This window comes from Schistocerca gregaria, chromosome X, assembly GCF_023897955.1.
Source record: "Schistocerca gregaria isolate iqSchGreg1 chromosome X, iqSchGreg1.2, whole genome shotgun sequence".
Lineage (NCBI taxonomy): Eukaryota > Metazoa > Arthropoda > Insecta > Orthoptera > Acrididae > Schistocerca > Schistocerca gregaria.
The window spans coordinates 281,374,568-281,400,878 of record NC_064931.1 but is presented as its reverse complement, the minus strand read 5'-3'; positions in this window follow the sequence as shown (position 1 = coordinate 281,400,878).

Sequence of the window (26,311 nt, the reverse complement as noted above, 5' to 3'; positions counted from 1 at the left end):
TCTTGCAAACTTCCCCATCTGTTGAGTCCGGGATAGAGACGTGGCTCCACGATCCGTTAGAGTCATGCGGTTAAGATGCCTGTCATCTCGACTGCTAGTGATACGAGGCCTTTGGGATCCAGCACGGCGTTCCGTATTACCATCCTGAACCCATCGATTCCATATTCTACTAACAGTCATTGGATCTCGACCAACGCGAGCATCAATGTCGTGATACGATAAACCGCAGTCGCAATAATGCTACAATCCGACCTTCATCAAAGTCGGAAATGTGATGGTACGCATTTCTCCTCCTTACACCAGGCACCACAACAACGTTTCACCAGACAACGCTGGTCAACTGCTGTTTGTGTATGAGAAATCTGTTGGAAACTTTCCTCATGTCGGCATGTTGTAGGTGTCGCCACCGGCACCAACCTTGTGTGGATGCTCTGAAAAGCTAATCATTTGCGTATCACAGCATCTTCTTCCTGTCGGTTAAATTTCGCGCCTGTAGCACGTCATCTTCGTGGTGTAGCACTTTTAATGGCCAGTAGTGTATATTGTTCACGTAATCACAGTGCACATGTTGGCGTTAAGCCAGCATAGTAAGGAATGAAATATTACATTAGCATATGCACCACAACTATGCCATACATGAACTGCATATACATCATATGTATGCAACGGTAAGATACTTTGACGGTATAAGATAATAACATTCCAGCACAGTCTGCAAAATATTAGTCAAGTAGCAGCAAATCTGAAAACTGGTTAAACAATTTGTGCGATATCCAAAAATGGAAATGTACAAGCCAAAAAAATCTGCATTTTATTCAGATGTGTGCAATGTGAATAATTAGTTGAGTCACGCTAACTCTTTCAAACTTGAATTTTTTCTGAAGGAAGGAAAATTTCTGTTTATACGATGATGCCCTTAGGTGATATTTCAATGATTTTAGATGCAACATCTATACAAAACTTTGTACCTGTTTTCAAAACATATTTTATATGGTTCAAATGGCTCTGAGTACTATGGGACTTAATATCTGAGGTCATCAGTCCCCTAGAACGTAGAACTACTTAATCCTAACTAACCTAAGGACATCACACACATCCATGCCCGACGCAAGATTCGAACCTGCGAACGTAGCGGTCGCGCGGTTCCAGACTGTAGCGCCTAGAACCGCTCGGCCACTCCGGCCGGCCAGACTTTATACACTTGGATTCATTTTATGGACTAACATAACTAATTATGAAATATTGTCTACTGTAACATAGAGTAAAATGATCATTCAATAATTACCATTCAAAATAACAGTAACAACATTCAATTATACAGTAGAATATAGCAACCCAACCACATCCGTTTTTTCTGGTGGTCACGAGTTGCTGCGCACTGTCAAGAGCTGCTGCGCACTTCTAAATTGACTTTGCTGATATTTTTGCAGCGATACCCAACAGCTGCCAGCACTTGACCTGATGAAGAGATAGAACATTCACAAATGTCCACCTCAGGTTTTCGTTGGTAAAAATACTTCTGTTCCAGTAAAATTTAATGTACAGAATTGTAGCCATAGGGTCTGAAAGGATTGAGCGCACCTCTTTGCCCAAAACAGCACTCGATCAGGAAGTAATCACAGTGTCACAACACCTCCTGTGCTCAAAAGTATCTGAAATATTTATAAATCGCGCGCTGTTGTTTCGCTGTCCTTTTGTAATTTGTTCTCCATTATAGGTCTCTGCTGTGTGGTGAGGGGAATGGGTAAAGGTATCAAGGAAACACGTCTTGCACTGCTCTCTGTGTACATCTACATTAAATTTTCTACCGAACTCGAATTTTTCAGCAAGTCTCAACCTGTCCTACAGAGTTGGTGATTACTAAAAACGTATTGTCTAGGACACTTCGAGATGGTGAAATAAGAAATGACTTGCATAGGAAAAAGACACCGCTGGAATAACACTGCTTGTGGGTATTGTGATTAAAAAAAATGAATATATTTCTCCTCCTTTCTGATAGCACTTCTGTGTCATATTGATCAGAGTCAATGTAGCTATTAAATCTGTATCCAGACTGAACATAGTTAAAAATGGTGGCATTGTAGCTTTTAAAGCTGTATGCAGACTGAACATAGTTAAAAAAATGATGACATTAGCACTATAAATGTCATCCTTGTGATGTGTAAGCAGTACTAAAATAGTGGTGGAGTAGACCAAAATAGAAGCGTAAAAAATTAACTGCATGACATTAAGATCGCAGAATTAGAGGTACGGCATTCACTGTAAAGAAAGACAAACTTGTCTTTAATCACGAACACCATCCGTCTTTTACCGTGTGATTCGTCCGGTCATGTTGCAGCCACGCCAAGTGCACAGAACCTACCTGACGAAACTGTGTGTTGAGCCACCAAGATGGGTACGAAAAGACGTCGGCGTACTGTAATAACGTGGATACTGCGGCCATGCAATGTCAGCAGCATATCTTAACACATACCTATAATCTGTACAGCACCAGGATGCCAAGCAGCCGACCGGCAGTACACTGAACACATTTCGTGGGGCGCTATCGTGTCTTCGAACACATTGCTGCGTTGTCCAATGCTAATTAGGCATGCAGCCGACTTTCGGAAGCAGATTCACAGCGGAATTTCGTCCTACTGAGCACCCAGCTACCACCACCAGTACTGACATAGCCACGCCGCCGAGTACTGCGACAGACGAATTTCGCTCAGCTCCATTTTCCTGGATTTCTGAGGAGACACCGCCGCTCACAGTCTACAGTAAAATCACTAAGGATGTTGCATACAGTGCGTCAATGAAACCATTCCTTCCCTTGAGTCGTAGATTCCCACACATTTCGCGGTCGAAAGCCATAGTTCGCCGTATGGTGAGCAATACTGCAATGCACTTGACAACGATCGACGCTAATCCCATAGACGATTCAACCCTATTCTAAGAACATCGTGGGTCTGCAACTCCACTGAATGTGATCTGGCCCCTTTGGTGTGCAGTATGCTCTCAATTTTTTTTTTTTTTTTTTTGGGGGGGGGGGGGGGTGTATACACGGTGGATCCACTGGGGGCCATTCAAACTCATTCAACAAGATCTGACGTGGGCTGATTCAACAAAGAGTGTTTATGCTTTTTCAACCCTCCTGTTTTTCACCCTCCTGTGGATTAACGCAGAGGGATGCAACAGTGACATGTGCGTCAATAAAACGGTAAAGAGTCCCTCTATGTTCTCCCAGCTTGACAACAGCCTCAGTGCCAACCACGCAAGTATGTTTAATTAAGAATGTAGCTCTCAGTGACTTTGACAGCCATTCAGCCAAGTGGTGTCTCACGGGTGTTACAGCGCTTGATGGCAAGCAAACCCAACCTAAGTGGTGTCGAACGGATAGACTGCCCACAGACGCTACAGAAGCTGCCAGGTACAACTAAACTGAATGGAAGTGGAGGCCTCTGACAGGTATATTTTTAATATGCTCAACAAAGATCCATGGGTGGTACGAAGAGTGTTGCTGAACTGGGAGTTCTTATTGGAATTTTGGCATTTTATTCTTGCAAACACCACACCAGAATAAGCGCTCCACCTCTGAATTCCAGTGTGTAGACAGCATCTCACTGTATGCAGGGAACAAAGCATAGGTGTCGCACTAATCTTCTAAGCCGTCAGCAATACAGACGTTTGACTTACACAATGGTTACCAAGAGTGACAGCCAGAGAACACTGCTCATTATGACACTCAGTCCAGTTGTAAATCAATACCGTCATACAATAAATATTAGAAAACACATTATTAAAGATGAGACAATCACAACACTTCTAAATTAAACTGCATTCCAATAAGTGACGCATCATAAGTCATACCGCAACCACTATACCAGCGCCAGGAAACTTCTATTGCTCCTGAGAAATAACCATTGAAGGTATCTAATGAAGTGCAACGCACAAGCATGAAACACCAAGAAGTAAAGTTGTGGTGATGGACGGTGAGTAGAACACAGTACCTACTTGAATTGATAAGGAAGCACAATCATTCAGATATTAAATATGTTCACCAATAGCGTGATATTGGAATCTGAAAAGATGATATGAATGATTTTTGCGTGGCAGCGATTCGAAACCTGCGCCTTTCGATATTGTCTTATAAATAGACACGAAATATTTATTATTTCTTCCAAGTAGCGAGATGTACACATGTTCGGCTCAAGGTAACACAACGAATAGTTCTGTGCTGCCTGGGACTGCAACACCGAGCATACTACCCAATTCACTTTCACTATCAGTTAGGTTCGGGTCATTCCCAGACACCTGCAGGAGTTTGACATCGTGAGGAAACAACGAAATGATGGGAGAGCATCATTTCGAAGGGTTTAAATCCAGAGAAAAATCGGAATCCCAGTCCAGGGCCCATATCTTCAAAATCTCAGGAGCACTTAAAATACGAAAGGAAGGTCCTGTTACTTTACATGACGAATCGTTCGTGAACTAAAATAATTACTAGAGACAGAGTTTCTGCAAGAAGCGACTTCTGTCTCTGACAGCCAAAGCTAACCCCTTCCAGTCAGTAGCGAATGGACATTTTTAATGTTGATTTGGAACCCCAGCACAGTCCTCCTTTCTTTACTTAATGTTACTGGAGGTAAAGAGGGTATGTTTGTGGCTGTTAAAAACTGGTACCCCAAGTGGGAATCGAACACACCCCTTAGCGTCACAAGCTAGCATCAGTCCAAACAGCTATCCAGTTTCACGTGTGTTACCATCATATAATTACCATAACAGGGAACACAGCACGCGGTACGAGAAGTGTGGATTCCCACTTGAGCTCTTGTTGTGGATAACCTATTCGTGGTCAAGTAGCCAACGTCATGAAGTGCGAATGGAAAGCTATGATATCAAACCCATCCTTTTCCTTCCTTTCTTAAGCCGTATTCTGTCTGTCTGCTAAGAGCATCAGACTGACAGAAGGTCGGAGACATATTCGTTCATTTTCTAACCATCCAGTAATAGAAAAATGTTGTGAAACATGTTTGTCAAAGGCTCGTAAGACCCATTCCACCGCTACGAGCCACCGACAGCTTGATACAGACCGGCCTCCGCTCTAGTGATCACGACGCATCGGGCACAGACCCTATGATCTCCATCGGACTTCTCTGCACTCTAATTAGCTAGCATAACATTATGTAACGTTGCGTGTGATACAATACTGTGTTTCAGCATGCTCCGTGGCGATTTTGTATGGCGCGTTGTTGCGTTAAGCGTATTTAACTATGGTCTTATTTGGTTCAAGATTGTAGCATAGCTTGTGCCATCACAACAAGTTCATTTAAATCGATCCAGCCGTTTAGTTGCAGTATAGATAAATAACCTAGATATCGACTGCAGCGCCATCTGCCGGGCAGATTTGTGAATCTAAACCATCCAGGTCGCCACCCAAACACATACAAAAAAATTCATTCAAATTGGTCCCGCCGTTTAGGAGGAGTTTAGTGACATACACAGGTACAGTAGAATTATATATATAAAGATATGTAGACGATACGCCGAAGTGGAATTCATTCTGAATGTTTGATTGGTATACCATGAATACATCAAGTGAGTCTTGCAAGAGAATTCTTTATCATTCCAGGAAGTAACAAGACTATCACAGCGTCACCAGACATGTTCCACTCGTTGTCATGACCCTGTCATAGTCGTTGCATGACGATTATATTTCTGCAGACTATGTCTTTCTTGAGTGGGGTAAGAATTTAGGAGTGCATCTCGTGCATCAACGATGAAGCAGTTTAATTATTTTTCCTACGACGTTATGAAGAGATTTCTAGTACTTATGGTCAGCGACAATAATCGGAAGTTGTACAGACCGCCGCAATACATACGAAGGAAAATAACCGTAATCCACTGAGTTACAGCTCCATTTCATTAACAGCGACATGTAGTCTGGCGTGAGGTCGGTCGCTTGACGGCGCGTTCGGCGCGGCCCTGCCCGTTGCCGGCGTGCCGTAAGGCACGGAATCTCGCACTGGGCGTATCGCTTCCAGTCGGGCGTGCCGCGGCAGTCCTCACGGGGAAGTGATGCGTTTCAAATAGCTTCTCCTTCCCAAGTGGCTCTTTCCGCCTTCCCGTGGTGCCAGATGTTAAGCTCGGCATTCTGCCTTGCGACAAAAGGGAGAGCTGCGACCCAACCCGATGCGAAAGCGAAGGGTGCGTGGCACAGGGGGAGCTGTGTCCAGGGACCGAACATCAGTCCCTTTCTGTTCACAGGGCACAGACCAGCAGGTGCTCTGAATGCCGGCGACTTCGTTTGTCGGCGTGGGATCACGGCGCGAATCGGCAAGGGTGCTTCGAGGCGCCCCTGGATTTCCGGGGCGTGTTCTGCCATATCCAGGAGGTGGTGACATCGCCTGGGCTAGGTTAGATGGGCCCTGACCGCCGAAAGACTGGGGGACCGGCCCGCCACCTGAGTAGGAGTGGGTCCTTGGCCTTCTGGTGGAAGCTCGAGCAAGTAGGCGGCGAAGGGTGCATCCGCCTCTCCGGAGTGCGGGGTGCACTTGCCGAGGAGCGTCGTGTAAAATCGACGACGACGAGGCCATCGATGGGGACCAGTGTGCTGGCGACGGCGCGCTGAACCCGGCAGGTCTGTAGTGCCCTTGACCTAGGGGCGAGGTCGCCGGGTGAGCTGCAGATGTCCCCTCCCCCCCCCCCCCCCCATGCCTGAGGAGCCGGACCGGGGTAAGAGACTGACTCCCATCCTTTTTTCACTCGTCTACAAACATGGCTGACTTAGAGACGAGTGACTCTAGTGCGACCTCGAGGGCGTCGATAGCGACTGTTCCTGCCTCACAGGAGGAAGCGGAACAGAACGAGCAAAACACTCTCGAACGACCTACTAAAATTAATCAAATTTTGGACTCTAGCATGAAAAACGGAAAAATCAGCCAGGCTGCAGTCCTGGCAATCAAAAACGAGATCGCCGCCTGGGCCATTGCAAGTGCAAAGCTTGAGGGGCGACTCGAAGAATTGGAGAAAGAGAACAATAGATTAAGGCAGCAACCAACCAAAACCTGGGCTGCAGTGGCTGCGCAAGCAGTCACAAATCCTCAAACCACGAAGGAAACAATTGCAAAGGTCTCAAAAACGCCGGACACGGCAGTCTTCTTAAGATCCCTGCCCGGACAGACAGTCAAAAAAGTGCAAGAAATATTCACCACTACCATTGACCCCGCTAAAGACAAAATCAAAATTAACAAAGTCAAGGCAACTAAAAACGTAGTAGTAGTTGATGTGGCAACTGAGGAGCACAGAGACAAGATTTTAAACAACACCAAACATAACACAGATGTGAACCACCGAAAAAGCGGAATCCGCTGGTGATCCTTTACGACGTACCGGTAGCACTAACAGAAGTAGACATATATGAGACGCTATACAATCAAACTTTTGACGACATGGAATGGGAAACATTCAAAAAAGACTTTAAATTACGTTTCAGAACAGGGCCCCGGGAGCGTGACGTCGTACATCACGTTGTCGAGGTCTCTGGAAAGATGTGGCGCAGAATCTCCTCCATGGGGAAAGTCTAAATAGGTTTCCATGCGATAAATGTAAGAGAGTACCTAGTGGTTCCCAGATGCCACAACTGTGGCGACCTAGATCATGTACATAAGCATTGTGAGAGGAAGCCGGCCTGCTCCAGGTGTGGGGCAGAGGATCATACGAGAAAGAACTGCAGCAAAGCTGGAATTTGCATACCCTCTATAAAGAGAGGCAAAAAGTCATGCAACACTACTGGCAGAAACTGCCCTACTTACAGGATGCTTGAGCAGAGACTCATAGCACGAATTGACTATGGCTGAGTCCCTAAATGGGAACAGGAAGCACAAAAGAAAGTCTTGAAGCAAGAGGTTGAGGGATGCAATAAGGGCCAATAAATTCAAAGAATTTATTCAGAAGATCACCAGGCCACAACAATACACAATTACAATGAAAGATGTCTGTATCCAAACAGATCCGTGTGATCAGAATGATGTACCCTCCCCTCCGAATCAGGGACAAGGGTCGCCCAAAGATCAAGCATGACCATTTGGGCATCCTGTGGTAGGGGAATTATTACTGACAGAAGACCCAAAAGCAAAAAGTCAGGAAGAGCAAGTACAAGTTAACACAATAAGTAGCACGAGTGTACCGTCAAACACCAGTACACCAATAAGCCCTTCTACCGAACGAGGGCTAGGAATAGATCCTGCTAGGATTTACCCCAACTTGGAGCACGCTTTACAGCTGTCTAGACTGGAAGAGCTGGCCACCCTCACAACAGCCTTAAGGCATGTGGTGCGTGTCGGCCATGAATATGGCAGAGACATCACCTTCCCAGTGATGGAGGCTGTAGACAGAATACAGCTTAAGACAATGAATCTTCCCACAGACTTCGGATCCCTGCGAGACCTGGTTAAGAAAGTATTCGAAAGGCGAAACGGAAAGTTCGACCTTAATGAATTGTACAATCAATCTGTCATCACTAACGCCAGAATAGCACACGACTGGCGCAAAAACTGGCCGGAGTCTCATATACACACATACTTCCCACATTAGGCGGTTAAGAGTGGGACAGATAAACACACTTAATAGCAAACTGGTCCTGCAGCAACTCCGGAAAGTGGTGGAGGAGAAGAGTCTAGATGTACTCTGCATGCAGGAGCCGTACTCCCTGGCTGGATGGATCTTGTTCACTGCAGTCAACTGGCAATAAATCTATAGTGGAGCGAAACCAAGAGCCGCGGTCATAATCACAAACAAAGCATTGAGAGCCACAGTACTAGCACAATTCTCAGATGACCACTCCAACGTCATGGAGCTTCATTCACCTACGGGAATACTATACGTGGTTAACATGTACTTCCAGTATGGAAGACAAATAGACGAATTCCTGGACAAGCTCGTCCAAATAGCCACGGCGTTGCGGGGACAAAAAATTGTTGTGACTGCAGACATCAATGCAAAATCCCCCCTGTGGTTCAGTGGTAATCAGGACGACCGAGGAGAAAAATCTGCCGACACAATCATGTCACTACAATTAATGGTCGCTAACAAACAGGGAACCCCCCCACCTACACTGGTAGGGGAGAACACAGCACAGACATTGACGTTACTCTGATAACGCCAAACCTCGCTACAAAAATATCGCACTGGACAGTTTGGGATCAAATCACCACTAGTGACCATAACGCAATAACATTCACCATTGGAGACAGCGAGTGCCACTGGGACACGGGGTGGGAAACGCAGCTCAACTACAATAAAACCCTACTGGGACCGCCTGGCGAGGGAGTGTGAATGGCTCTGAGCACTATGGGACTTAACATCTTAGGTCATCAGTCCCCTAGAACTTAGAACTACTTAAACCTAACTAACCTAAGGACATCACACAACACCCAGCCATCACGAGGCAGAGAAAATCCCTGACCCCGCCGGGAATCGAACCCGGGAACCCGGGCGTGGGAAGCGAGAACGCTACCGCACGACCACGAGATGCAGACGAGGGAGTGTGACATTCCTGCATTGTTGGAGGGTGATGTCAACGTAGAAGCGTATGCCAGAGATCTTACAAGTGCGATAACTAGGGCAGTGAAGGCAGCTGTACCAACCAGGAGGAGGGCCGTTGCGGCCTCCCCATCACCATTGTCAGCCGAACTGGGGCAAATGCGCCAGGCAGTGAGGAGGGCGAGGAAGTATTACCAGCGGTGTGTAGTCTGGCATGAAAAGCAGCGCTGGCTGCAAGTATACAGAGAAGCCAGAGAACAGTTCCAACAGGAACTCAAGGCAGTCAGGATGAGGAGCTGGGAGAAGTATGTGCAAATCCAATTGGCTACAGACCCCTGGGGGTACCATACAAAGTAGTATTGGAGAAAATCAAATTACCTATGGTGCTATCTACCGTCAAGGACGGGGACCGGATGACGGAGACCTGGCAGTACTAAACAACTTAATCGGAATAGGACACAAAAGATTCCACCTCCCACTTGATACAATCAAACTGTATCATATCAGCATCCTCACATCCATAGTAGGCTACGGGTCAGCGGTCTGGGCACACAGGCTCACGAGGGTCATGCCTGCCGTGGCCATAAGAAGAGTGCAACGAAATATGCTCGTACGGTCAGTAGGCGCATATAGAACATCTGCAGGGGGGGGGGGCACATTTAGTACTTATGGGGTTATGTCCACTGGACATAAAAATCAGGGAACAGGCCACCTGGTATTGGATAAAGAAGAATAGAAGAGAAAAAAGAATTGAAGAAGTCGTGGGGGTATATGTAGGGGATAAACAAGGTATTAGAAGAAGGGGAATTGAATTATGGCAGGAACTCTGGGACAATGATGAGACTGGCCGTAGAACACACAGGCTGCTTCCAAACACACAGGAACGCCTAAAACTCACTTCCATCAAACCAACTAGAGGCTTGCTGCCCTTTCTTACTGGGCACGGACCCTACCTAACATATTTGTGTCGGTTCAGGAAAAGGGCAACATCAGCGTGTGACTGTGGAGCAGTGCAGGACACTCCAGACCATGTGGTGTACGAGTGTCCCCTCTTCGACGATGTTGCACAACAATTAAGGGAACAACTGCTGAATAACGATGCACACCACTTGCTCAGGCATGAAAACACTTTCAACGTCTTGAATAATCTAGCAGGCGTAATCTCAGGCAAAGTCGTCAAAGAATATTTAAGAAACAATCAATAAATAAATACCAGACTTGTCACGTACACCCCCCCCCCCCCGTTCCGCCGGAACGTGGACTTGACCAGCCGCCTCACGGCTGGAACCCGCCAGGTTTTCGGAATAGGTTGGGGGGGGGGGGGGGTCAGTACATCATCACCGGATCTGACTACGCACCAATTACGACATTAGACATAAGGTTAGTTATAGGTTCAAACTAAGATAACAGAAATAGTATAGAACTGCAGCGACCACGTTACCGGCCAGCCCAGTGCCAGGGGCACTCCCACTGAGATTAGTTGCAGGTAGAGTAGTCATAATAATAATAACCAGTTGCAAGTAGTATCCTAATTAACAGTAGCTAAATTCAAGGTAACACTAAAACAATAACATAGTATAGTATAGTAGAATAACCCCCTTAGTGGTGAAGGATCACAGTAGAAACCTGTAGTGTTAAACATAATAATAGCTGAAGATAGAATATTGTAATAGTGAAATAGGACCTACTAATGTATTTAGGTAGTAGGTTAAATTGTATCATGATAATGATCAAAAAATATTTTTTTAAAAAAAATAACAGCGACATGTACAGGGTGTTTCAAAAATGACCGGTATATTTGAAACGGCAATAAAAACTAAACGAGCAGCGATAGAAATACACCGTTTGTTGCAATATGCTTGGGACAACAGTACATTTTCAGGCTGACAAACTTTCGAAATTACAGTAGTTACAATTTTCAACAACAGATGGCGCTGCAATGATGTGAAAGATATAGAAGACAACGCAGTCTGTGGGTGCGCCATTCTGTACGTCATCTTTCTGCTGTAAGCGTGTGCTGTTCACAACTGGCAAGTGTGCTGTGGACAACATGGTTTATTCCTTAGAACAGAGGATTTTTCTGGTGTTGGAATTCCACCGCCTAGAACACAGTGTTGTTGCAACAAGACGAAGTTTTCAACGGAGGTTTAATGTAACCAAAGGACCGAAAAGCGATACAATAAAGGATCTGTTTGAAAAATTTCAACGGACTGGGAACGTGACAGATGAACGTGCTGGAAAGGTAGGGCGGCCGCGTACGGCAACCACAGAGGGCAACGTGCAGCTAGTGCAGCAGGTGATCCAACAGCGGCCTCGGGTTTCCGTTCGCCGTGTTGCAGCTGCGGTCCAAATGACGCCAACGTCCACGTATCGTCTCATGCGCCAGAGTTTACACCTCTATCCATACAAAATTCAAACGCGGCAACCCCTCAGCGCCGCTACCATTGCTGCACGAGAGACATTCGCTAACGATATAGTGCACAGGATTGATGGCGGCGATATGCATGGGGGCAGCATTTGGTTTACTGACGAAGCTTATTTTTACCTGGACGGCTTCGTCAATAAACAGAACTGGTGCATATGGGGAACCGAAAAGCCCCATGTTGCAGTCCCATCGTCCCTGCATCCTCAAAAAGTACTGTTCTGGGCCGCCATTTCTTCGTAGGAATCATTGGCCCATTTTTCTGATCCGAAACGATTACTGCATCACGCTATCTGGACATTCTTCATGAATTTGTGGCGGTACAAACTGCCTTAGACGACACTGCGAACACCTCGTGGTTTATGCAAGATGGTGCCTGGCCACATCACACGGCCGACGTCTTTAATTACCTGAATGAATATTTCTATGATCGTGTGATTGCTTTGGGCTATCCGAAACATACAGGAGGCGGCGTGGATTGGCCTCCCTATTCGCCAGACATGAACCCCTGTGACTTCTTTCTGTGATGACACTTGAAAGACCAGGTGTACCGCCAGAATCCAGAAACAATTGAACAGCTGAAGCAGTACATCTCATCTGCATGTGAAGCCATTCCGCCAGACACGTTGTCAAAGGTTTCGGGTAATTTCATTCTGAGACTACGCCATATTATTGCTACGCATGGTGGATATGTGGAAAATATCGTACTATAGAGTTTCCCAGACCGCAGCGCCATCTGTTGTTGACAATTGTAACTACTGTAATTTCGAAAGTTTGTCTGCCTGAAAATGTACTGTTGTCCCAAGCATATTGCAACAAACGATGTATTTCTATCGCTGCTCGTTTAGTTTGTATTGCCGTTTCAAATATACCGGTCATTTTTGAAACACCCTGTAGCAGGACGTGTTAATAAATACTTTGTTCCAACGTTATGAAATACCCCGAAGTATGTTACCTACTGACAAACCAGTAGGGAGTTTGAAGGCATCACTCTTGTGACACACACCTAGCACTTAAATAATACGATGTGAAGCGTACAGGGGCTACCAAATTGATTCCTTTTCTAGAGAGTTCCAAACAGGCTTTTGATATCGTTCCACATAAGCGACTTACTTCCCCACTGCTTTTATGTGGACTATCGTCTGAGTTGTACGACTGGAGCCGTGATTTCCTGTCTGTAAGGTCACAGTGCGCAGTAGCTGGCGGTACGTCACCTAGTAAAACCGAAGTGATGAGTGTGATTCTGCAAGTAAAGTGATGTCGACCTTGTGCTATTTGTAATCAGATTATTATTCTTAGATTTGTAGTGGGTAATGCTGCTGTCTAGTAAACTCCTTAGAAGAGCAAAGCGAATTGCAAAATGATGTCGAAGATACATTTTCGCGGTGCAAAACGTGACAATTTACCCAAAACCATAAAATGTGTGTGGTTTTCCACGTGATTATTAAGAACTTTTGTCATGCTTCGATAGCTCGGTAAATAACACAATTTGAGAGTTATAGATCGAACGAAAGTGCTAAGGGTTACAAATATAAACAACGTAACTGGGACACATCGCATGTTGTGACACAACCCTCAGAAAACCGTAGAAGTCTGCTGAAGAGACTGCCAGTATTACGGTTGTTCGACTCTTTCTGGAGTATTGCGAGCACTGTGCAATCATTACCTGACAGAGGACATCGAAAGCGCTGAACGAACGCAGCTTATTTTGTAGTACTGCGAATTACGGGAGACAGTGTCACGGATATTTTTCTTTTTCTTTCTTTTGGCTGGAGTGCGGATGGGCAGGGGGACCAGTTTTGGAAGCAATATTAAAGCAAACGCTTTTTCACTGCGGCACGTTACCTCCACGACATTTCAACTACCATTTTTTCCTCGGAATGCAAACATTTTTTGTTGCCTCTGCCGTAAAAAAGACGATATTACAACTGTGTTAAGAGAAATTACACCTCTCACATAAGGATTTCGTTTGGTATTTTTGTCTCGAGCATCATACGAGAGCGGAATGGACGAGTAATTATTAGATTCTGTGAACATTTTACGAAACACTTAACTGTGAATTACAGAGTAATCGTATTTCGTTACGATCTACACAAAGTGCCTCAGCACAACGTTATTTCCGTCGTGCAGCACTTATTGTTTCAGAGACATTGAGTACACTTAATAAGTGCTCAAAATGTGAATGATATATTACGTAAACACTACTATTTGGCAAGGTTGCCACCAAAACTGTTTACATTCAAAAACCGCCAAGTTATCTTGGTAGAATCACCTCGGTTCCGAGAGTTCCGGAACCTGTACAGAAAATTGGAATAGAGATTAACATAAACATAACTCCCTCCCTTTTTATTGCTTATGAAATCCACACAATGTATGTTGTACCACCATACAGCTAGATCTTCAGAGGTGGTGGTCCGCACTGCTGTACACACCGGTATCTGTAATACCCAGTAGAACGTCCTCTTGCATTGATGCATGCCTGCATTCGTCGTGGCATACTATCCACAAATTCATCAAAGCGCTGTTGATCCAGATTGTCCCACTCCTCAACGGCAATTCGGCGTAGAACCCTCAGAGTTGTTGGTGGGTCACGTCATCCATAAACAGCCCTTTTCAGTCTACCCCAGGATTGTTCAGTAGGGTTCATGTCTGGAGAACATACTAGCCACTCTAATCGAGGGTTGCTGTTATCGTGAAGGAAGTCATTCACAAGATGTGCGCGATGGAGGAGCGAATTGTCGTCCATGAAGACGAATGCCTCTCCAATATGCTGCCGACATGATTGCACTCTCGCCCGGAGGATGGCATTCACGTATCTTACAGACGTTATGGCACCTTCCACGACCACCAGCGGCGTACGACGGCCCCACATAATGCCACCCCAAAACATTAGGGAATCTCCAGCTTGCTCCACTCGCTGGACAGCCTGACCAGGTTGCCTCCAAACAGGTCTCGGGCGATTGTCTGGTTGAAGGCATATGCGACACTCACCGGTGAAGAGAACGTGATGCCAATCCTGAGCAGTCGATGCGGGATGTTGTTGGGCACATCTGTACCGCTCAGCATGGTACCGTGGTTGCAAAGATGGACCTCGCCATGGACGTCGCGAATTAAGTTGGGCATGACGCAGCCTATTGCGCACAGTTTGAGTCGTAACACGACGTCCTATGGCTGCACGAAAAGCATCATTCAACATGGTGGCGTTGCTGTCAGGGTTCCCCCGAGCCATAATCCGCTAGGTAGCGGTCATCCACTGCAGTGGTAGCCCTTGGGTGGCCTGAGCGGTATGTCATCACCAGTTCCTGTCTCTCTGTATCTCCTCCATGTCCGAAAAACAGCACTTTGGTTCACTCAGAGACGCAGGGGCACTTCCCTTGTTGAGAGTCTTCCTGGCACAAAGTAACAATGCGGACCTGAGCGAACCGCGCAATTGACCGTCTAAGCAGGGTTGAACTATAGATAACACGAGTCGTGTACCTCCTTCCTGGTGGAATGATTGGAACTGATCGGCTGTCGGACTCCCTCTGTCTAATAGGCGCTGTTCATGCATGGTTGTTTACAACTTTGGGCGGGATTAGTGACATCTCTAAACAGACAAAGGGATTGTGTCTGTGATAAAATATCCACAGTCAACGTTTATCTTCAGGAGTTCTGGGAACCAGAGTAATGCAAAACTTTTTTTGATGTATTTTCTAGAGGCGAGATCTAATGCAGAGCGAGTGCAAGAAAGAATGGTTTCCTGAATCGGGCGATTGCTAGATCGTTGAAATATGTTGTGGTAACTACGTTTACCATGAGTGTGTTCTTTAATTTATTTTTCGTAAAATATCCAAACAAAACGTGAAAAGTAGATGTTCCTACTCATGTTATAGTAAAATAGCTGTAGTTGAGTTAGTTTATACCACAGACTTGGGTAGGGTAGATGAACCGTTTGAGCCTTCCAGAGATGAGCGTGGTTTTGCGGCCTGTGTCTGTAGTAGCCGTGGCTCGCGAGCGACCGCCCTGCGAAGCTGGGCGGCTGACGGGCTGCCCGGTCAGCTACAGCCTGGTGCCGAGGCGAGACCAGAGCGAGCGTGCCGACGGTGCCATGCAAACAGCCCCCATCCGAGACGGACAAGCAGGACCGCAGCTTATGGCTCTGCGTCAACTAAAGATAGAGTCGTCGCTCTTATTGAAGAAGGTGGATGTTCCATCAGAGAAGCTGGCAGAATGTATGACGTGCCACATACCACTGCAACGAGATACTGGAGAAACTACCTTGAAAAAGGCACTACCAATAGAGCTAAGAATGGTTCAAATGGCTCTGAGCTCTAGGGGACTTAACTACTGAGGTCATCAATCCCCTAGAACCTAAGGACATCACGCACATCCATGCCCGAGGCAGGATTCGAACCTGCGACCGTAGCGGTCTCGCGGTCCCAGATTGTAGCGCCTAGAACCGCACGGCCACTCCAGCCGGCTCCAATAGAGCTCCTGGCTCGGACTGGAAGAGGGTGAGCTCACAGCAGGAGGACAGGGAGCTAGTGTCTAAGGGCAGAGAAAATCCCTTTCTGAACGCGAAGCAGCTGCGGCGGGAGACCAACTTCCCCAGCTCGAGTGACACGATTCTCCGAAGGCTGAGGGACGCTGGACTGCACGCACAACGATCCGCTGTGAGACAAGAGCTCAGCGAAGACATTTTTTATACCAGCTAGTATTTGCAGAATTCAATCCCAATGCGTCGTTGGAAGACGTCATTTTCACTGACGCGAAGGTGTTTTCCGACAGTATCGACCGTCTAAGAGTCGTTTACAGGGACTAGCACTCGACACAGATTTGTAACTACGACAAGAAGAAGTGGGCGGCTATCTGTTCCCTGCCCTGATATATTTTTGCAAGAGAAGTAGTAATTCTTCGCAGGATGGAAGAACTATCGACAGTGAGCAATATGCCCACATATTGGAAAATGTAATGCTTCCGTCAGTGCGAATGTTGTACGGAGAAGGGGACTTCACAATACAAGACGACCACTCTCCCTTTCACATATCTGCATTCGTTCAGCAGCAGGTCTCTGTGACTGGCATCAACGTCATGGACACGGACAGCTGATATGAACCCTATGGAAGACATGTTAACTGAGGTCTCCAGAACGTTAATAGAGAATTCGCCATGAAACCAACCAACTGCAGCTGAAGTAGATGAGGAATGGGCATTCTACCCCAACTGCCAAAATCAGCCAATTAAACCCAATTTTATGGCATTTTCAGGTCATTTATCATCGAAATCAGCAATTGTTCTTATTTTCAGCATGATACAAACAAAAATTCGGGAAATACATTATTGGGACACTTTGATGAAAAAATGTATTTAACTAGTGATGAAATAATTATATACATTATTTACAACTAGTGATGGTTAATTAAATATATACAATATATACAACTAGTGATGATTAATTAAATATATACAATATTTAAAATATATACATATATACAATATTTACAACTATACAATATTTACAATAAACTATAATGTCCAAGTGGAAGTGTATTTATTCCATCATTCAGAATGTGTCGTTTATCATCATTTGCACTTAATGCTAATTTGTTCGAGTTCACTGTATATATATTTCATGTTTATAACTTCTAATTAAATTCATTGATCTATATAATTCACTATTATTGAATAAGCATTCTTTATAATCATCAATTGATATTTTATTCTTTACTACTGATTTCTTAACACCTTTGGACTTTTTCTTTATTTCATCACCAACTTTATAAGCATACATTTTAGATCTTAATCCTACAAATTCAGTCATTATTTTACCATTACATTCATCTTTCATTTTTCCTAGAACTTTTTTGTTTACTTGTGGCATATTGTAAACATTATCATGTGAATAATCACTTGTATCAAAGTGTTCAATCATATGTTTCATATCTTTATAAAAGTCATCTGTTTTTATATTGTATGTGGAACTATCAGTATCTTGATAACACAATTAAATATTTTTATCATATTTAGGTTTCATTACATCATAATGGAAACTATACATTAATTATTTTGATAAATCTAATATACTCATTCCAACATAAATTGGTTTATTAAATTTAATTTCAGTTTTATTCATATGAATAGCTAAGAGATTTTCATTAAATATTGTTTGATGTTTGAAATTTGGTTTAGCTATTAATTTATCACACTTTTTACCATCTGACACTAATTTTATATTAACTCTATTTCGTATATTTTCTATTGTTTTACCAAACACAGAATTATTTATCAGTTTAAAGAAATCTTTTTCAAAATCATTTGTTGCTTTCATCCTCATTTGAGTATTTATATCTATATATTTTTTCAACCAATCACACTGTTTAAATTGTAAAACTCTATGTATTTTTGTTAATTTCAACCCTAATTTCATATATTGCTTTAAGTTTCTATAATGTACAACATATTTATATTTATTATTTAATGTTGTTAACAATTTATGTCCATTTTCTGGTGCTAATGGTAAATCTTTATGTTTGTCGTGTAACTCAGTTAGATATTTTAAATCAACTTCAAATATATATCCATATTCAGAATTATCTGATATTTTCATCACTTCAATATCTAAATTATTTTGTCATTCAAATCCACCATAAGGTAAATATTGTGACATTGCATATCCATATAAATTATTTGCATCTAAATACATTAAATAGTTTGATTCTTTAGTTGAGTCATAATGTTTCATGTATTTATTATTTGCTTTAACATATCTTTTACAACAATTGTGCTATACCACCTCGTATACCTTTTTCTATCATTAATATCATATCATAATCACGTAATAATTCAAGTGGTTGTTTAGACATTTTAAGCATTGCATCCCAACTTAAACCAGGTGCTGTATAATACCATTCTGGATCTAATTCATATGCTTTCATACATGTCTTTCTAAAGTTTTCAGCCAATAATAGTACATCTGTTTTAAGATATAAATCATGGTATTCACCCATATTTTGAATATTGTATTCTTCCAAACTAATTTTGCATGTAAATAATCTGCAGTACTTATAATTTCATCATTAAGTTTACCATAGAATGCTTCTTTAGGTGGTAATTGTGTTTCATTGAATCTATTCCAATTGTCCATATAATCATATGGGTATACGCCTTTTTTAATAACTAGACCGACTACATCATCATTAAAGAATTGTTTAATATTCAACATTATATCTTTTGATAAATTAGATGATAGTTTATCTAATGATGTTGCCATAAATCTGAATGTGTCAATAAATCTCATTTTTAAGTTATTTGTTTGCTTACCAAAACTTATATATTTTTCTTCATTATTTGGTATCAATTCTATTTCTTTATCATCATAGCCAAGTTCTTTTATAAACAAATGTGAATCATAACCAGTTAGATTGTGTAAGAATATAGGCACAAATGTTGGTTGTTGAGGTTTAAGATTACATTCGTTGCATAATGGTGCTATGTAATTACCAGTTAAATGATCATGATGATGTACTTTTTTGTTATTTGGTGTATATGGTGTTTCACACAAAGTATATCGTTTAGATTTATTATGTATTTTTATTTGTTCATTTGTTAACTTTTTCATTGGTTCTATATGTGAATATATGTGTCCAATTTCTTCAACTTCATTCTTAATCATCTCAATAAATTTACGTTTAGCATTTGGTCCTCTATATACAACAGGATCTTTATATTTGCCATGAATATCTTTCGCATAGGAACAAAATCCAGATGGTTCATGTTTTTGATATTTCATTGTATATGATTCATTTGGATTTGGTTCACATGTGTCCATTTTCAATAATAAACTTTCAAAATCTGCATGTATAACAAATGGAACATGCATTGTATGTTTATAATTCTTAAATGTTATATATTAACCTTTATTTTGTACTCTAATTTTAACTGATCCATTTTTTGAACAATCTTCTTTATGTGCATTTTGTTTACTTTCTGAATTGAAGTGCTGTAAACACATTTTACATAGATGTATTTTACCTTGATGTGATGTTTTCTGATTTCTGACTAAACGTGATAAATCTTTAATCAAACAATAGTGTGAATTATTACCATTTTTCATGTATAATAAATCTATGTGTACTTTATTTTCACATTTTGTAACCCTTAATGGATATATTTCATATTTTTCATCATATGCATATACATTTATCGATATATTAAGTTTACATTCATATTTAGGTATATTATCAATGTTAACTGGAAATTATATTTTACCAATTTTAGTTTCCAATTGTTTCATACATTCCATATAATTAGTAGTTCTATTTGGGTTTTTACATTTTGTAGGGTCAATTAGATTTAATGCTGATACTATCGACCACAAAAAACATTTTTCATCATTATTCTTAACATTTACACATGCTTTTTTATCTTTTAATATTTTAGGTAGTTCAATATATGATGAACCATTAAGTGGTGTATATTTGTTAATTCCTAATTGCAAACGAAGTATCCTATTTAACATCCATCCTGAACCTCTAGCTTGAAAATCATGCATACGTGTTAACATTTCACGTTTTCCTTTCACATAAAATTTATTTATATCTGACTCATTTGTAATTTTGTAGTTGTATGTTAGGAATCTAAATTCCTTTATTTCATTAGTAGTTTCCAATTTGAATTCACAATACAGTATTAAATTCACTTTTAGTCCATTGTATATTTTAAGATTATTTTTAGTAGCCGTTATACAATATGTTTGGCTGATGTCATAATGTGTTGTGGATCTATAAAATTAATGTTGTTTTCAATATTATATGTTTGTAATCTATTTTGGAATGCTTTTTCAACTGAATAATAATTGTGAACTTTTCGTTTATGAGGTTGTTCAAATATATCTGTAGTAAATGGAAATAGTGTTTGAGTATTTTGAATCAATTGTAATAAATCTGATTTATGTAATTTAGAATATCTATTAAGATTTAAATGTTTAGCTAATGCTTTAAGTTCATTAACATTCATTGATGATGTATCTTTATTGTCAATATTAGCCAAATATACATTTGCAGTTTTTCTTTTCCTTTTATTATGATTATCATCAAATATATCTGTAGCATATGGAAACAATGATTGAAATTTAATATAATGTATCAAATCATTTTTCCATAGTTTAGAATATGCTTTCAGATTTAAACTCTTACCTAATGCTTTGAGTTCACTTAGCTGCATAGTCTGTAACTACATTTATGAAGAAAAAAAAACCTTATTTTTGTTGTCTGCATTTGTTGTCTTTATAAAGACAGTATTTATGTATATAATTATTAATCAGAATATTTACCAACAGTTACATGTACCTATTTATTAAGTACAATAACTCTTATTTTTGTAGTCTGTATTTGTTGTCTATATATTCACAATATTCACATGTAATTATTATTCAGAATTCAATACATAACACACAGAAATACATAAGTTATGACATATCATAAATTGAACTTTTTTCAGTCATAAGTTTGTTGTGAATTAATCATTTTAGATGTCATTTGATTTTACACTTACATACATTTCTACTACATTCACATGTAAACTTTTTTAAAATTTTATCCTTATTATTTTCATAATATTTCATAGCATTCTGACATGCACATTTATTACATATACTACGATTACCATCTATTTTAAATTTGTCAATATCAAATTGATCAATATTTTTTTTCATTTTTACATCGACTACACCTTTTGGTTGTATCCATTTATTATAGATAAAATCATTCAGTTATTGTTGTCTATATTCTAATACATGTAGCTTTTTATCTGATCTATCTATCATTCCTTTGTATACAATATTCCAACCAATCATAGTTGTACAATCATCCCAACCTATCATTTTTCCATATCTATCTGGTAATATAATTTTGAATTCATTATTAAGTTTCAAAAAAGTTTTATAATCTAATTTTGTATTTTTGATGTCTACATTTGTCATTTGATATTCTTTATTTACTTCAATATTACACAGTTTCATCAATGGAATATTTTTATTAACACTGTTAAGTTTTGCTGCTAATTCCATTTATATAGTAGAAAAATGTTCAGGTTTTTGTAATGTATGATTTGTTGTTGTTGTTGTCTTCAGTCCTGAGACTGGTTTGATGCAGCTCTCCATGCTACTCTATCCTGTGCAAGCTGCTTCATCTCCCAGTACCTACTGCAACCTACACCCTTCTGAATCTGCTTAGTGTACTTATCTCTCGGTCTCCCTCTACGATTTTTACCCTCCACGCTGCCCTCCAACGCTAAATTTGTGATCCCTTGATGCCTCAAAACATGTCCTACCAACCGATCCCTTCTTCTAGTCAAGTTGTGCCACAAACTTCTCTTCTCCCCAATCCTATTCAATACCTCCTCATTAGTTACGTGATCTATCCACCTTATCTTCAGTATTCTTCTGTAGCACCACATTTCGAAAGCTTCTATTCTCTTCTTGTCCAAACTAGTTATTGTCCATGTTTCACTTCCATACATGGCTACACTCCAAACAAATACTTTCAGAAACGACTTCCTGATACATAAATTTATATTCGATGTTAACAAATTTCTCTTCTTCAGAAACGCTTTCCTTGCCATTGCTAGTCTACATTTTATATCCTCTCTACTTCGACCATCATCAGTTATTTTACTTCCTAAATAGCAAAACTCCTTTACTACTTGAAGTGTCTCATTTCCTAATCTAATTCCCTCAGCATCACCCGATTTAATTTGACTACATTCCATTATCCTCGTTTTTCTTTTGTTGATGTTCATCTTATATCCTCCTTTCAAGACACTGTCCATTCCGTTCAACTGCTCTTCCAAGTCCTTTGCCGTCTCTGACAGAATTACAATGTCATCGGCGAACCTCAAAGTTTTTACTTCGTCTCCATGAATTTTAATACCTACTCCAAATTTTTCTTTTGTTTCCTTTACTGCTTGCTCAATATACAGATTGAATAACATCGGGGAGAGGCTACAACCCTGTCTCACTCCTTTCCCAACCACTGCTTCCCTTTCATGCCCCTCGACTTTTATGACTGCCATCTGGTTTCTGTACAAATTGTAAATAGCCTTTCGCTCCCTGTATTTTACCCCTGCCACCTTTAGAATTTGAAAAAGAGTATTCCAGTCAACATTATCAAAAGCTTTCTCTAAGTCTACAAATGCTAGAAACGTAGGTTTGCCTTTCCTTAATCTTTCTTCTAAGATAAGTCGTAAGGTCAGTATTGCCTCACGTGTTCCAACATTTCGACGGAATCCAAACTGATCCTCCCCGAGGTCCGCATCTACCAGTTTTTCCCTTCGTCTGTAAAGAACTCGCGTTAGTATTTTGCAGCTGTGACTTATTAAACTGATAGTTCGGTAATTTTCACATCTGTCAGCACCTGCTTTCTTTGGGATTGGAATTATTATATTCTTCTTGAAGTCTGAGGGTATTTCGCCTGTCTCATACATCTTGCTCACCAGCTGGTAGAGTTTTGTCATGACTGGCTCTCCCAAGGCCGTCAGTAGTTCTAATGGAATGTTGTCTACTCCGGGGGCCTTGTTTCGACTCAGGTCTTTCAGTGCTCTGTCAAACTCTTCACGCAGTATCGTATCTCCCATTTCGTCTTCCTCTACATCCTCTTCCATTTCCATAATATTGTCCTCAAGTACATCACCCTTGTATAAGCCTTCTATATACTCCTTCCACCTTTCTGCTTTCCCTTCTTTGCTTAGAACTGGGTTGCCATCTGAGCTCTTGATATTCATACACGTGGTTCTCTTCTCTCCAAAGGTCTCTTTAATTTTCCTGTAGGCAGTATCTATCTTACCCCTAGTGAGATAAGCTTCTACATCCTTACATTTGTCCTCTAGCCATCCCTGTTTAGCCATTTTGCACTTCCTGTCGATCTCATTTTTGAGACGTCTGTATTCCTTTTTGCCTGCTTCGTTTACTGCATTTTTATATTTTCTCCTTTCATCAATTAAATTCAATATTTCTTCTGTTACCCAAGGATTTCTAGCAGCCCTCGTCTTTTTACCTACTTTATCCTCTGCTGCCTTCACTACTTCATCCCTCAGAGCTACCCATTCGTCTTCTATGGTATTTCTTTCCCCTATTCCTGTCAACTGACCCCTTATGCTCTCCTTGAAACTCTGTACAACCTCTGGTTCTTTCAGTTTATCCAGGTCCCATCTCCTTAATTTCCCACATTTTTGCAGTTTCTTCAGTTTTAATCTACAGGTCATAACCAATAGATTGTGGTCAGAGTCCACATCTGCCCCTGGAAATGTCTTACAACTTAAAACCTGGTTCCTAAATCTCTGTCTTACCATTATATAATCTATCTGATACCTTTTAGTATCTCCAGGGTTCTTCCACGTATACAACCTTCTTTCATGATTCTTAAACCAAGTGTTAGCTATGATTAAGTTGTGCTCTGTGCAAAATTCTACTAGGCGGCTTCCTCTTTCATTTCTTAGCCCCAATCCATATTCACCTACTATGTTTCCTTCTCTCCCTTTTCCTACTGCCGAATTCCAGTCACCCATTACTATTAAATTTTCGTCTCCCTTCACTATCTGAACAATTTCTTTTATTTCATCGTACATTTCTTCAATTTCTTCATCATCTGCAGAGCTAGTTGGCATATAAACTTGTACTACTGTAGTAGGTGTGGGCTTCGTATCTATCTTGGCCACAATAATGCGTTCACTATGCTGTTTGTAGTAGCTTACCCGCATTCCTATTTTCCTATTCATTATTAAACCTACTCCTGCATTACCCCTATTTGATTTTGTGTTTATAACCCTGTAGTCACCTGACCAGAAGTCTTGTTCCTCCTGCCACCGAACTTCACTAATTCCCACTATATCTAACTTTAACCTATCCATTTCCCTTTTTTAATTTTCTAACCTACCTGCCCGATTAAGGGATCTGACATTCCACGCTCCGATCCGTAGAACGCCAGTTTTCTTTCTCCTGATAACGACATCCTCCTGAGTAGTCCCCGCCCGGACATCCGAATGGGGGACTATTTTACCTCCGGAATATTTTACCCAAGAGGATGCCATCATCATTTAATCATACAGTAAAGCTGCATGTCCTCGGGAAAAATTACGGCTGTAGTTTCCCCTTGCTTTCAGCCGTTCGCAGTACCAGCACAGCAAGACCGTTTTGGTTAATGTTGCAAGGCCAGATCAGTCAATCATCCAGACTGTTGCCCCTGCAACTACTGAAAAGGCTGCTGCCCCTCTTCAGGAACCACACATTTGTCTGGCCTCTCAACAGATACCCCTCCGTTGTGGTTGCACCTACGGTACGGCCATCTGTATCGCTGAGGCACGCAAGCCTCCCCACCAACGGCAAGGTCCATGGTTCATGGGGGGGATGTATGATTTAGAACATCTATTAGTTCTGGTATTATTGCACAATCTATTCCAAATAATGACAAATCAGTTGTACCAGCTTTTATTACCTTTTTGTGAATTCATTATATTCATAAAATGTATCATCTTTGAAAATGTACAACATTCCATTAATGTATCTAAATACTGAAGTTAAACCAGCTGGTAATCCTGAAAATTCTTTACTTATAACACCACGTACTTTATATTTAAAATTACATTCATCCAATTCAGCATAGAAATATTCATTAAAGAATAAAAATGTCATAACAGCATATGTGCTAACTATACCATTTAATTTGAAATTATTACGTAACCCTGTACTAGATAATGGTTTTGGATATCCTGATATTAATTGTAATGTCTGTAAATTCATCATATATATCATGTTTTCAACAAATATTACAACTTCATGACTTGGTCTTTGATATATACCAGTTATAGATTCTAAATTTTTTGGTAAAAATGATAACCAATCAGTAATTAATTTAGGTTTCATATCATTACCAATCCAAACACAATTTTTATAAAAAAACATATAAATTTCCATTTGCAAACAATAAGTGATCGAATTGTTTACTTTCACATAATGTTTGAACTGGTTCAATTGGTGTAGATGATGTAGGTACATTTACAATTATTTTTGGTGTTGGAGTTTGAATGGATACTATACCATACAAACTTTGAATAGCTTCAATATTATCTTGAGATAATTCTAAATGTGATCCATTACAGTATGGATACATTATTGAAGCATAAACATCCGAATGTTGTAGGCCTAAAATATGACCAATTTCATGCAATTACACATCAAATAGATTTATTTGATATTTTGGAGTATTTTCATCAATTTCCATGTACCACAATTCATCATCATCCATATGTATTACTACAGAATTATTATACATATTTGGAAAAAATGCATGTGCTAATACATTGCCTTTTCCATCCAAATCTTTTGAACATCGGATA